Genomic DNA, 12,753 nt, shown 5'->3' with positions numbered 1-12,753 from the left:
CCGCCCACTTTGTGTTTTTGGCCCTCTATACAGTAATAATGTTCAATTTTTGCATTACATGCTTATATGCACGGAACATGCAAGATATGGGGAACGTATTCGTGAGCTACTTAGCGCAAATGAGTGCTTTATATGGGGATGACGACCGCGAATGTAAAGTGCTCGTTTAGTGCGCACTTTTGCACGGGCTTCGCCCGTTTACAACGGTAATGTTCCATTTTCCTACTACTAATTAGTATGCACGGGGCGTGCGTGAGTGAAGGAGTGCGTTAGTGAGTGTTTGGAAGTGGGCGAGCGCTTCGCGCTCGATTTCGTGCGTACTACGTGCGCACTTTCGCAGCCGTGCTTCGCACGGCCTTACGAGATTAACAGGCCTCTCGCCAGCTTGTGGCGCTCGGGCCTAATAATAATAATAAAGAAGAAGAAGAGAAGAGAATCCCTTTATGAACAGAAATGGTGGTTTAAGTTTCAATTTACCGGTATATAACAGTGTATGTCATGGCGGCTTTTTTTCAACCAATTCGGATGGAATCGGAAAAGTAAAATCAAGATGAGACCACCAGAGCGAGACCCTGCTCTGGACCGGGGTGAGATCTGGTTTGAAGTTGGAAAAAGCATGATGGACCAATCAGCTGTCAACACATGTTACACAGTCTAACTCAAACCTCTGGATCAGGACCTCACTTATTTCACTGATTTATTAAATATCTTAGTAAAACCTTTCATACATTTACATCAAATATATATATGCGTTAATCCTATTGAAAGAATGCATCATTATTATGATTTGATTATCTTCAATATCGCAAATTAAATAATTAAGATTTTATTTTTGTTTTTACTCTTTTTTTACACTTCTGAACTGGGCTAAACCAGAAGTTTCTGGTATTTCAATTTGGTTTTAAATGAATCTGTTTGTTTGAACCTATTTAAAACAAGCACAAATATATATTTTTTTTTTTCTGCTGCCATAAACACCTCCCCCTGAGAGCCTCTAGCCTCACTCTTATTGGCTGAGCAGTGCAAAGTTCTGCCTGATCTGTGCTTCAGCAGCTCCATCATTATTGGCTCTGGCCCTATCCAAAACACTTTCCCTACACAATAAACCTCATTTTGTGTGTTTCTGTGAAAGAGCAGCCACATTGCGTGCTGTGAGAAATGGAGGGTGCAGTGAGGAGAATTGTCCTTCACAGCGAGTCAGTATCAGAGCTGACTTTACAGGTGTGTGTGACACTGGGGAACAGCCCGATGTGCACGATGCATCATCAATTAATTTATTTCTTAGAGAGTGAGGGGCTTTGATAAAAGAAAGAAAAATCCACACTGAGACACACTATGGGCCGTATTTTGCACCCGGACTTTTCCAGACGGCGTTTCCAATGCGCTATTTTGCTACTTTCCTGACCTTAACACTTGGACTGGGAGGTGATAGTGTTTGAACCACTGACTGATAATGTGGCTTTCAAAAGCACTACCTACCTGTGTGTGATCTTTGTCATGTACAGGGAGCTTTAAGTGAGTATTTATATTGTATTTTTTTTTTTTTTTTCAATTTGTTTCCAAAATTGAAAAAGTAAAAAAATATATATATATAATAAAAAAAAAAAAATATATATATATATATATATATATATATATATATATATATATATATATATATATATATATATATATATATATATATATATATATATATATATATATATATATGCATCAAAAACAAGTATAATTACAATAACATTAACAATTAATAATCAGAAGAGTCAGAGCATGATTGAAAGTTTCCTTTGCTTTGGTTCAGTGATGCACTGCCTTGCTGCTTTTGGATGAATTGTCCTGATACAAACCATTTGAACTCATGCATGCAGACAACACAAAAGGCACTGGCTAGAGCTGAGTGAACGTTGTTGGCACCAGAAAACAGTATGAAGAGTACTGACGTTTTGATCCAAGCTTATTTTTGTCCTGCCAGAACAATAGCCAAAAATGGACAACAGGATGGCAATCGTAGAATGTGTAAATGGATAAACACAAAAACTGGACCATTTCACACCCATCATTTGTTTCCATACTAGAACTTCTCAATGAGAGCTACTGCATGTGAGATCGTTTTGAGAAGAATGGGATGTTGCCATGCAGACCTCCAAATGAGCTCCCAGATTGTTGCACACAGAATTACTTTTATCCACTCCCAAGGAGAACTACTTTTCATTACAGACTTGCAGCTAATCAGCATAAGAAAAGTGATTAAAAATAATAATACTCAAATCAAATATCAGTACCACAAATAAATGAAATACGTATACAATACAATTATTATTAACTAAATCCAGTGAGTATAAAATAGCATGAATATAACATATACTATCTTAACTACATACAATACATACTTACACATTGGAGAGTTTTTACTGAATATTGTAAAATGACGGCGAGTCATTTCCTGTGTCTCTTATTGGAACAGTGTGGCAGTAACGAGCTTGTGCGGATGACACCTTCAACTGCTACTTCCTTCTCACCAATCAAAATTAATAATGCAAAATGTACTTTGGCCCTGGTGGTATACAGCTCAAATAAAGGGCAACTTACTTGTCACATTAGCATTGTTAGCCTGTTAGTCTGCAATCAAAAAAACCTGCAATCAAAAATTAAGACATTTATTATTACAATAAAAAGTAAATAAAACTATAACACTATTATGCAATAAATGTAACTTTCTTAAAATTGTCTTTAATTTGTACCCCACCAAATGAGACAATACCTCAATAGTAAGGCTACTTTTACACTAATTCCAATTATTGAGTGAAAATGGCCAATATGGACAGTTACAGTGCATTGGTTTGGATGTACGCTTGTTCTATTGAAATCCACTGAATGAATCAAAGAGACCAGGACACAGTCTAATTCAAACCTCCACGTCCAAATCTATGGCACTGCATTCTTAATAAAGTTGTCAACCCCCCGTCCTTGATTTATGTCCCCAGATGTGTGTTATGTTGAAGGTTCACAAGAGACAAGTTAAAACTGTTCTCCTAAATGATCTTCCAGATGCTGCAGCTTCCATTAGGCAGGATGAGAACTTTTAAGTAAAGCACACAAACATGTTCCAGTCAGAAATGATGCCAATATAAATTATGTTTTTCTCCTAAATATATTTATTATGGCACACAAACCTTCCAACTTTTTTAAAAGATTGACAACACATATTCATTTATTTTGCAGTCAAATAATATTGTAATGGCCAATTTGAAACATATTGCAGATGATGGTTCACAATAGGCATTATAGTTTTGTGCTGAAGTATAATAGATTTGTTTGCGGATTTTTAAAAAACAACAACTCTTCTAGTGAAATAGTCATTGAAATATTGTGTAAGAAGACAGATCAAATAAGACTAGAACCAGGAAGTACCATCACATTAGTCCTGTTCTCAGGTCTCTGCACTGACTCCTGTGGCTCAGAGAATAGACTTTAAATCAGCTCTGCTTGTGTACAAGTCTCTCTATGGCCCAGCACTAAAGTACATCTCTGACATGTTAGTGCCATGTGAACCATCTCTGACTCTGAGGACCTCAGGGACCGGCCTCCTGCTGGTGCCAGACTCAGGACTAAACATGGACCGGCCTCCTGCTGGTGCCAGAGTCAGGACTAAACATGGACCGGCCTTCTGCTGGTGCCAGAGTCAGGACTAAACATGGACCGGCCTCCTGCTGGTGCCAGAGTCAGGACTAAACATGGACCGGCCTCCTGCTGGTGTCCAGAGTCAGGACTAAACATGGACCGGCCTCCTGCTGGTGCCAGAGTCAGGACTAAACATGGACCGTCCTCCTGCTGGTGCCAGAGTCAAGACTAAACATGGACCGGCCTCCTGCTGGTGCCAGAGTCAGGATTAAACATGGACCGGCCTCCTGCTGGTGCCAGAGTCAGGATTAAACATGGACCGGCCTCCTGCTGGTGCCAGAGTCAGGATTAAACATGGACCGGCCTCCTGCTGGTGCCAGAGTCAGGACTAAACATGGGGAATCTGCATTTCAGTTTCAAATTTTCTCAGTTTCGACTCATTTGCATATTCCAAATTCATATCTGTTTATTTGTTCAATAAATCTTCATAAACCACATTTGGTAAAGCGTTGGTCACGATTACTTTCTCACAACCCTTCATATTAACAAGCAAATTAATTTTGTATTAATTAATTAATTTAGATATTTGATTATACAGTTGCTAAATGCCTAATCTATCGCTGGTGCCCCAATTTACTCTTATAATAATATATATAATAACAAACATACCCACACTTATACAGTGGGACATCTTATTCTTTAATCAATATCAACCTTGAACGCCCCCTCTTTCACAAGTGGGAGGACTTAAATAACCTTACAGTACTTTTACCAGTAAGAATCCCCTACAATGTCTTTAGCTCATGATTAAATGAGTGGAGGTATAGCCCTCAGGAGAGTACTTCTCCACAGAAAACTAACTTTTTCTATCGGCAATTGATATAACATCACTATATATGCTTTTGGTCATTTCTCTTACTGGGTGAACAACAGTGGCCAGTTACTTACAGTAACTTACAGAGAAGCAGTCTCCTCTCCTCTTTTGTTGAGCATGTTCTGTTCTGCATCTCTTGACATTTCCAATCCTTTTATTGAAGTAGGGGTGGAGACATGCTGTGCTTTTTACCAGAATTGGCATACCGCAATTTTAAGCAAGTTTAAATGGGCCCCAAGGAGACAGTCACCAAATGAGAAAGTCCATTCATCATTAGCTTTGATAAGTAAAAAATAAACCATAATTACTAGAGCTGGGTTGAACCGACACCTTAACGTGGTGGAGGGGTTTGAGTGCCCGAATGATCCCGGGAGCTATGTTGTCGGGGGCTTCATGCCCCTGGTAGGGTCTCCCAAGGCAAACAGGTCCTAGGTGACGGGTCAGACAAAGATCGGTTCAGAAGCCTCTTATGACGACGACACAATCAAGGCAGTTCACGTCGCCCGGATCGGCGTCACCGGGGCCCCATCCTGGAGCCAGGCCTGGGATGGGTGCTCCATGGCGAGCGCCTGGTGGCCGGGTCTTACCCCACGGGACCCGGCCGGGCACAGCCCGAAAGAGCGACGTGGGGCCGCCCTCCCGTGGGCCCACCACCCGCAGGAGGATCCATAAGGGGCCGGTGCAGAGAGATCTGGGCGGCAGTCGACGGCAGGGGCCTCGGCGACCAGATCTCCAGACACAGAGACTAACTCTGGGGACATGGAATGTCACCTCGCTGGGGGGGAAAGAGCCTGAGCTTGTGCGGGAGGTTGAGCGATACCGACTAGATATAGTCGGCCTCACCTCCACGCACAGTTTGGGCTCTGGAACCCATCTCCTCGAGAGGGGCTGGACGCTCCACTTCTCTGGTGTTGCCCGCGGGGAGAGGCGGCGGGCTGGTGTGGGCTTGCTGATAGCCCCTCAGCTCAGCCGCCACGTGTTGGAGTTTACCCCGGTGAACGAGAGGGTCGCGTCCCTCCGCCTTCGGGTGGGGGACAGGTCTCTCACTGTTGTGGCGGCCTACGGGCCGAACAGCAGTGCAGAGTACCCGGCCTTCTTGGAGTCCTTGGGAGGGGTACTGGACAGTGCACCGACCGGGGACTCCGTTGTTCTACTGGGGGACTTCAACGCCCACGTGGGCAATGACAGTGACACCTGGAGAGGGGTGATCGGGAAGAACGGCTTCCCCGATCTGAACCCGAGCGGTGTTCAGTTATTGGACTTCTGTGCTAGCCACGGATTGTCCATAACGAACACCATGTTCAAGCACAAGGGTGTCCATCAGTGCACGTGGCACCAGGACACCCTAGGCCGGAGGTCAATGATCGACTTAGTTGTCGTGTCATCAGACCTCCGGCCGCGTGTCTTGGACACTCGGGTGAAGAGAGGGGCAGAGTTGTCAACCGATCACCACCTGGTGGTGAGTTGGATCCGCTGGCGGAGGAGGAAGCCGGACAGACTTGGCAGACCCAAGCGCATTGTGAGGGTCTGTTGGGAACGTCTAGTGGAGCCCTCTGTCAGTAGGGTATTCAACTCGCACCTCCGGGAGAGCTTCTCCCATGTCCCGGGGGAGGCTGGGGACATTGAGTCCGAGTGGACCATGTTCTCCGCCTCCATTGTTGATGCGGCTGCTCGGAGCTGTGGTCGCAAGGTCTCCGGTGCCTGTCGTGGCGGCAACCCCCGAACCCGGTGGTGGACACCGGAAGTAAGGGATGCCGTCAGACTAAAGAAGGAGGCCTATCAGGCCACTCTGGCTTGTAGGTCTCCGGAGGTCATCGACGGGTATCGGCAGGCCAAGCGAGCCGCGGCTCGTGCTGTCGCAGAGGCAAAAACCCGGGCCTGGGAGGAGTTCGGGGAGGCCATGGAGGAGGACTATCGGTCGGCACCAAAGAAATTCTGGCAAACCGTCCGGCGCCTCAGGAAGGGGAAGCAGTGTCTCACAAACACCGTTTACGGTGCGGGTGGAGGCCTGCTGACCTCGACTGGGGATGTCGTCGGACGGTGGAAGGAATACTTTGAGGATCTCCTTAATCCCTCAGTCACGTCTTCTGAAGAGGAAGTAGAGACCGGGGACTCGGAGGCTGGCTCATCCATCACCCAAGCTGAAGTCACTGAGGTTGTCCGCAAACTCCTCGGTGGCAGGGCTCCGGGGGTGGATGAGATCCGCCCTGAGTACCTAAAGTATCTGGATGTTGTAGGACTGTCTTGGTTGACACGTCTCTGCAACATCGCGTGGCGTTCGGGGACCGTGCCTCTGGACTGGCAGACCGGGGTGGTGGTCCCTCTGTTCAAGAAGGGGGACCGGAGGGTGTGTTCCAACTACAGAGGGATCACACTCCTCAGCCTCCCGGGTAAGGTCTATTCCAAGGTACTGGAGAGGAGAATCCGACCGATAGTCGAACCTCGGATTCAGGAGGAGCAGAGTGGTTTTCGTCCCGGTCGTGGAACACTGGACCAGCTCTATACCCTCCATCGGGTGCTCGAGGGTTCATGGGAGTTTGCCCAACCAGTCCACATGTGCTTTGTGGATCTGGAGAAGGCTTTTGACCGTGTCCCTCGGGGTGTCCTTTGGGGGGTGCTCCGGGAGTACGGGGTCCGGGGCCCTTTGCTCAGGGCTGTCCGGTCCCTGTATGACCGGAGCAGGAGCTGTGTTCGCATTGCCGGCAGTAAGTCAGACCTGTTCCCAGTGCATGTTGGACTCCGCCAGGGCTGCCCTGTGTCACCGGTTCTGTTCATAATTTTTATGGACAGAATTTCTAGGCGCAGTCAGGGGTCGGAGGGGGTCCGGTTTGGGGACCACAGGATCTCATCTCTGCTGTTTGCAGACGATGTTGTCCTGATGGCTCCATCAAACCCGGACCTGCAACATGCACTGGGACGGTTTGCAGCCGAGTGTGAAGCGGCTGGGATGAGAATCAGCACCTCCAAATCCGAGGCCATGGTTCTCGACCGGAAAAAGGTGGCTTGCCCTCTCCAGGTGGGTGGGGTGTCCTTGCCCCAAGTGGAGGAGTTCAAGTATCTCGGGGTCTTGTTCACGAGTGAGGGAAGGATGGAGTGTGAGATCGACAGGCGGATCGGTGCAGCGGCTGCAGTGATGCAGTCGCTGCATCGGACCGTTGTGGTAAAGAGGGAGCTGAGCCGAAAGGCAAAGCTCTCTATTTACCGGTCGGTCTACGTTCCTACCCTCACCTATGGTCATGAGCTTTGGGTAGTGACCGAAAGAACAAGATCGCGGATACAAGCGGTCGAAATGAGTTTCCTCCGCCGGGTGGCTGGGCGCTCCCTTAGAGATAAGGTGAGGAGCTCGGCCACACGGGGGGAGCTCGGAGTAGAGCCGCTGCTCCTCCACGTCGAGAGGAGCCAGCTGAGGTGGCTCGGGCATCTGTTCCGGATGCCTCCTGGGCGCCTCCCTGGGGAGGTGTTTCAGGCATGTCCCACCGGGAAGAGGCCCCGGGGAAGACCCAGGACACGCTGGAGAGACTATGTCTCTCGGCTGGCCTGGGAACGCCTCGGGATCCCCCCGGAGGAGTTAGAGGAAGTGTCTGGGGAGAAGGAAGTCTGGGAGTCCCTGCTCAGACTGCTGCCCCCGCGACCCGGCCCCGGATAAAGCGGCAGAAGATGGATGGATGGATGGATGGATGGGTTGAAATAATCGATTTTCCGATTTTTAATCGATTTGCATATTAATGACCGATTATTGATTCGCACGTCCAAAGATCGTTTTTTTTTTTTTTTTTTAATTTTCTTTCTTTTTTTAAATTACAATTATTTTCTACATTTCCCTCAGTGAACTTCACTCTACCTTCAAGAAAGATAATTCAGGACTCCTGGATTATCTTTCTTGAAGGTAGATTGACCCTTAACCTTTTCATCAGTCTTCCATCAGTAACTACCAATACTTGTAAGATTTGCTGTTTAATATTGATATAATACTAGTTTTAATATGTTGCTTCTCTACACAGTCATGAAGTGAAGGAAACGGTTCAAATACATTTTTCATTTTTAATAACATTAACCCCCGGATCAAATCGAAATCGGATCGAATCGGAAATCAGATCGAAATCGGAGCGAATCGGATGGAATCTGAGAAATTGGAAAAATGTTATTTTGAAACGTAAAAATCGGAATTGAACCGATTCTTGAAATTTGAATCGAAACCCAGCTCTAATAATTACCAAGTTTTTCAAGAATAACTTTTAACACATTTAACACTGAATAAACCCCGGGAATAGGTCTGTGCTGGTGGTGCTGAGGAGGAGGAGAGGTTCAGGATGATAAGTGATTGAGAAACCAAAGTACCAAGCTGTGCTGATACCAGGTGACATGAGATTCATCGTACTAGACAAAATCACAGTCACTGGTAAGTACCCAGATTAGAAAGTGCTGTGACTTGAAGTTCTCACTCTGAGGTTTATTAAGGCTTTAAATATGGACCTACTTATTAACACTATGTAATTCTATCAAATTCAATAGGCAAATCCTCCAAACTTGCACCACTCATATTTGAGTGTAAGTCAAAGTCAAAATCTAAATTAAACCATCAGTTTGAACAAAATGTGTTTTTCAAAACATAGTGCAAATGGGATCAATACGTGAACAACATCACAGCCATCTGTGTTGGAAATTAGACATTCCATTAAACTAAACTCTTTTGACATGTTCTGCAGTGGAAAAGTCTTTATGAAGTCAATCATCCTTCTGTACATGTGAGTGACTGCAGGGCCCAGTGACTTTGGTCAGTAGTAGCTGGAATATTGGCCCATATTGTTTTAGCGTCATGATGATTTAACATTTTTCTTAGCATTTCTGTTATCTATTACGGTTTGTAATTTTGTACTTTTTAAAACTTTTACACATATTCCCAGCCTTCTTTGGTGTGTGAATATGTGCAATCCTGTAATAAATTTACAACAACTTAAAGAGCTAAGGACAGGTTATCAAGTTTTTTTTGTTTTTTAAATTTTGTCGGAAAGAACCTGTGTAAAATACCGAATTTTTAAATCTGTCAAGTGGCAGTTTGTGAAGAAAAGTTGTAATGAAAAGATTAATGAATAGTAAGTAATACGAGAAAATTACAGGAAGTAGAGCTGAGTTACAGAACCCCTCTGCAATGTCATCAATAAGTCACATTACATACAAAATTCAGGGACAATTTATACACAACTGACACATTTTTTCTGACAGTTGAAACAATAATTAAACAAAATAAAAGTCTCTATTGCATCATAACTATTGTGATTTTTTTTTTTTTTTTAAATAATTTTGGCCCTTGTTTACAGGTAGGTAACAGTTGTGGAATTAACACTACCTATGTCATATACGCTGTTCAAAATTGTCAAATGTTCTTATAATCAGGTTCACTGCATTTAAGTGAAGTCTAACCTGTCAACATAAGCCACATACTATTTTCTTGTGTTTATTTTGATCAGCTTATGTAATAACTGTCAGTAGCACGAATTGGATGATGGAAAACTTTCACCTATTCATGGGTGTCAAGTAACGTGTTTGTTGCCACCCCACAGGGTTCAATGGTTTAATCTCTAAAAACGTTGAATAATGCTGTGCTACTTTGCTCGCTGTTAGAAAACATCTCAAAGCATTTGGTCCTTATTTTCTTAAATCTCATTCTCAAAGCAAATTGAGCTCACAGAAACAAGGTTGTTTTTTACATGGTACGAATAAAACAGCATTTTGGTTTACATGTTTGTATGTTTTGCTAACATTTTATATTTAGTTCATATATACAATGTATGGTGTTAACATACACTTTTTTGGGTACTTACTGTACTTAGTATTGAACTGTGATATAAGAAGATCATAATTTTACATGGTGTTAATTGTAAACCTCATATTATACAAAGGCTTAATAGTTCGTTTAATTGACTTCCCTTTGAAAACAGCAGTTTCAACCCTGTCACTCAGAGTTTCTAAGAATTTTCTTATAATCACTACTAAGTACAGTGACGTGGGTAGGGACAGGGGTAGGTGAAAACAGCAATTTTCAGAGCTGCAGGGCAATACAAGATTACTCAAACATGCATGACTCAATCAAAAATATGACTTATGATGATGAAAAATTGTTGTAGTTCATTCAAGTTGATTATGTCCCTTTTATGATCAAGATCAAAGGTTGGTTAGAATTTAACAAGCAATAAAACCAGGAGCAGAACTGAATAGCCTCGCACAATGCTTTGACTCACAAAGTAAAGGCTTCTTTCATGTAAAATATTTAAAAAAAATGTAGTCCTTGATGTCATCTTTCTTGGAATGTTTGTCCTATATTCTCCATACAACGTGACAGTAAGGGAGTTCAAGGATAATGTTTGTGGTTCAGAGTGGGTTTTGTGGCCAAGTTTACAGTTGCCATCAGCAAATAGAGCTGTCCTTTATCTAAAAGACATGATATCGCACAGCATTTTCCTTGACCACATTGTACAGATCATTGAGAAACACCACAATCTCTTCTGCCTCAGGTGACATCACTGGCCGCGTTTATATATTTTGTGGTCGGTTTCCATTTCTCCCCCTTCAAGCTCGGGTCCTCTACTAGAGGCCTGGGAGTTTGAGGGTTTTGTGCAGTGTCTTTGTCTATATGTCTGATCTGCTCAAGCCATTCCTCCAGTTTGGGGGTCACTTTTTTTTATTCCAAATGTAATGGCTAAAAGCACAAAATTAATTAAAATATTCTCTAACAATGTATTTGGCTCAGCAGTAATACACTTTTGATATTAAAACATTTAAAATGAAATGTTCTACTTGTAACAGCTGAAAATATAAAAATCATCCATAATTAAAATAAGCTTTAGATGTGCTGTTTCCAAGTAACAGCTCTATTTTTAATTGTTAAGTTAAGTTATTAAGTTATTTGAGACACGGACAGTGCACAGTATGCATTACTAGTATCGGGAGAGAAGCATTGTACCAGGTGTAGCTCAAGTGCTAATTTCCACCTGTGATGATGTTATCAAGTCCAACTATGGGGAGGAGTCTATTGTAAATGTTTTAGTCAAAAAGCCATAATACAAAATAAATCAATAAATACAAAAAATAAATGAAAATGTGCCTTTTCCCATTTTTGGTATCAACCTTTTCAACACCATTTATGGCAACTCAACGTTAATGGCCAGATGTTAAAAATGTGCAATGGCGTATATTTCCCTTTATGCATCTTTATCTGCATAAAAACAAATGGCCACATTATAGAGCTCTTTTCTAGCTTTCAAGGCACTCAAAGCGCTTTACATCAGGAAACCAGTCCCCCATTCACACACAAGTGTACGCAGACACTGGGGGCGAGGTGAAGTGTCTTGCCCAAGGACACACCAGCAGTATTCACCTAAGGCAGCTGCATTCGCACCGCCAACCCCGTGGGTCAGGGGATCCGACCGCTCTACCAGGAGAGAGCGGGACTCAAATTGCCGACCTTCGGATGGACGAGCACTCTGCTGCCCCTTTGTAAAAATCAAACAAAGACTTCAAAAACCTCACAATTTGTCTAGAAAATGACTCAAAAAATGGAACAGAAATGAATGAGAGACAGTATCATCAGAGAAGGCCTATAACTGTGTTAATGTGTCAGTTAATCAATCAATGAAATAACTTTCCTCTAAGGGGAAAGAAGGTACAAGGACGGGTCTGAACCAGGAAGGAGCCAGGTACTCTCGTCTCAGGGCAGGTTTTTTGAGAAGGGTGACAGACTTTGAGACAAAGGTGTCTGGGCATCGCAACTGTCCAAGGACATAACTGGAGGACACAACTGGATAAGATCTACATACAACCTCAGCATCTTGCTTTTAGTTAATGTCTTGATGTGCAGCGTCCTTGTACAATCAAAGCATATCATACCATTATGGACAAAAGGCACATCCCGGTCACAATACAAGGTTATAGTGTGTGAGTAGTAGTGTGATATTGTCCCGTATCATTCACTGTGAGCGGAGCTGTATGAAGCCTGCTGGAACACGAGCTCCTCTGCCTCTTTATTGTCTAGAGTAGGAGCAGTTTGTAAAGTGTCCTCTTATCCCTCACTGTGACAAACAACCTCTGCTTAGAGTCAGGGCTATTATATTATATTATATACTGTAAATAATATCTGTAAAACACCCCTAATCCAGCAGCACCTGTCTGGCCTTGTCAGGGCTATAAACTCCACATTTCTTTCAGTATTGTATTTGAACAGGATCCACATCCACTTACTGCAGGAGGTTCTGGTCCTGACT

Source organism: Eucyclogobius newberryi, unplaced genomic scaffold (assembly GCF_026437365.1).
Source record: "Eucyclogobius newberryi isolate DKJ021-1_F unplaced genomic scaffold, fEucNew1.0.hap1 SCAF_3, whole genome shotgun sequence".
Taxonomy (NCBI): domain Eukaryota; kingdom Metazoa; phylum Chordata; class Actinopteri; order Gobiiformes; family Gobiidae; genus Eucyclogobius; species Eucyclogobius newberryi.
This window is presented reverse-complemented; position numbering follows the sequence as displayed.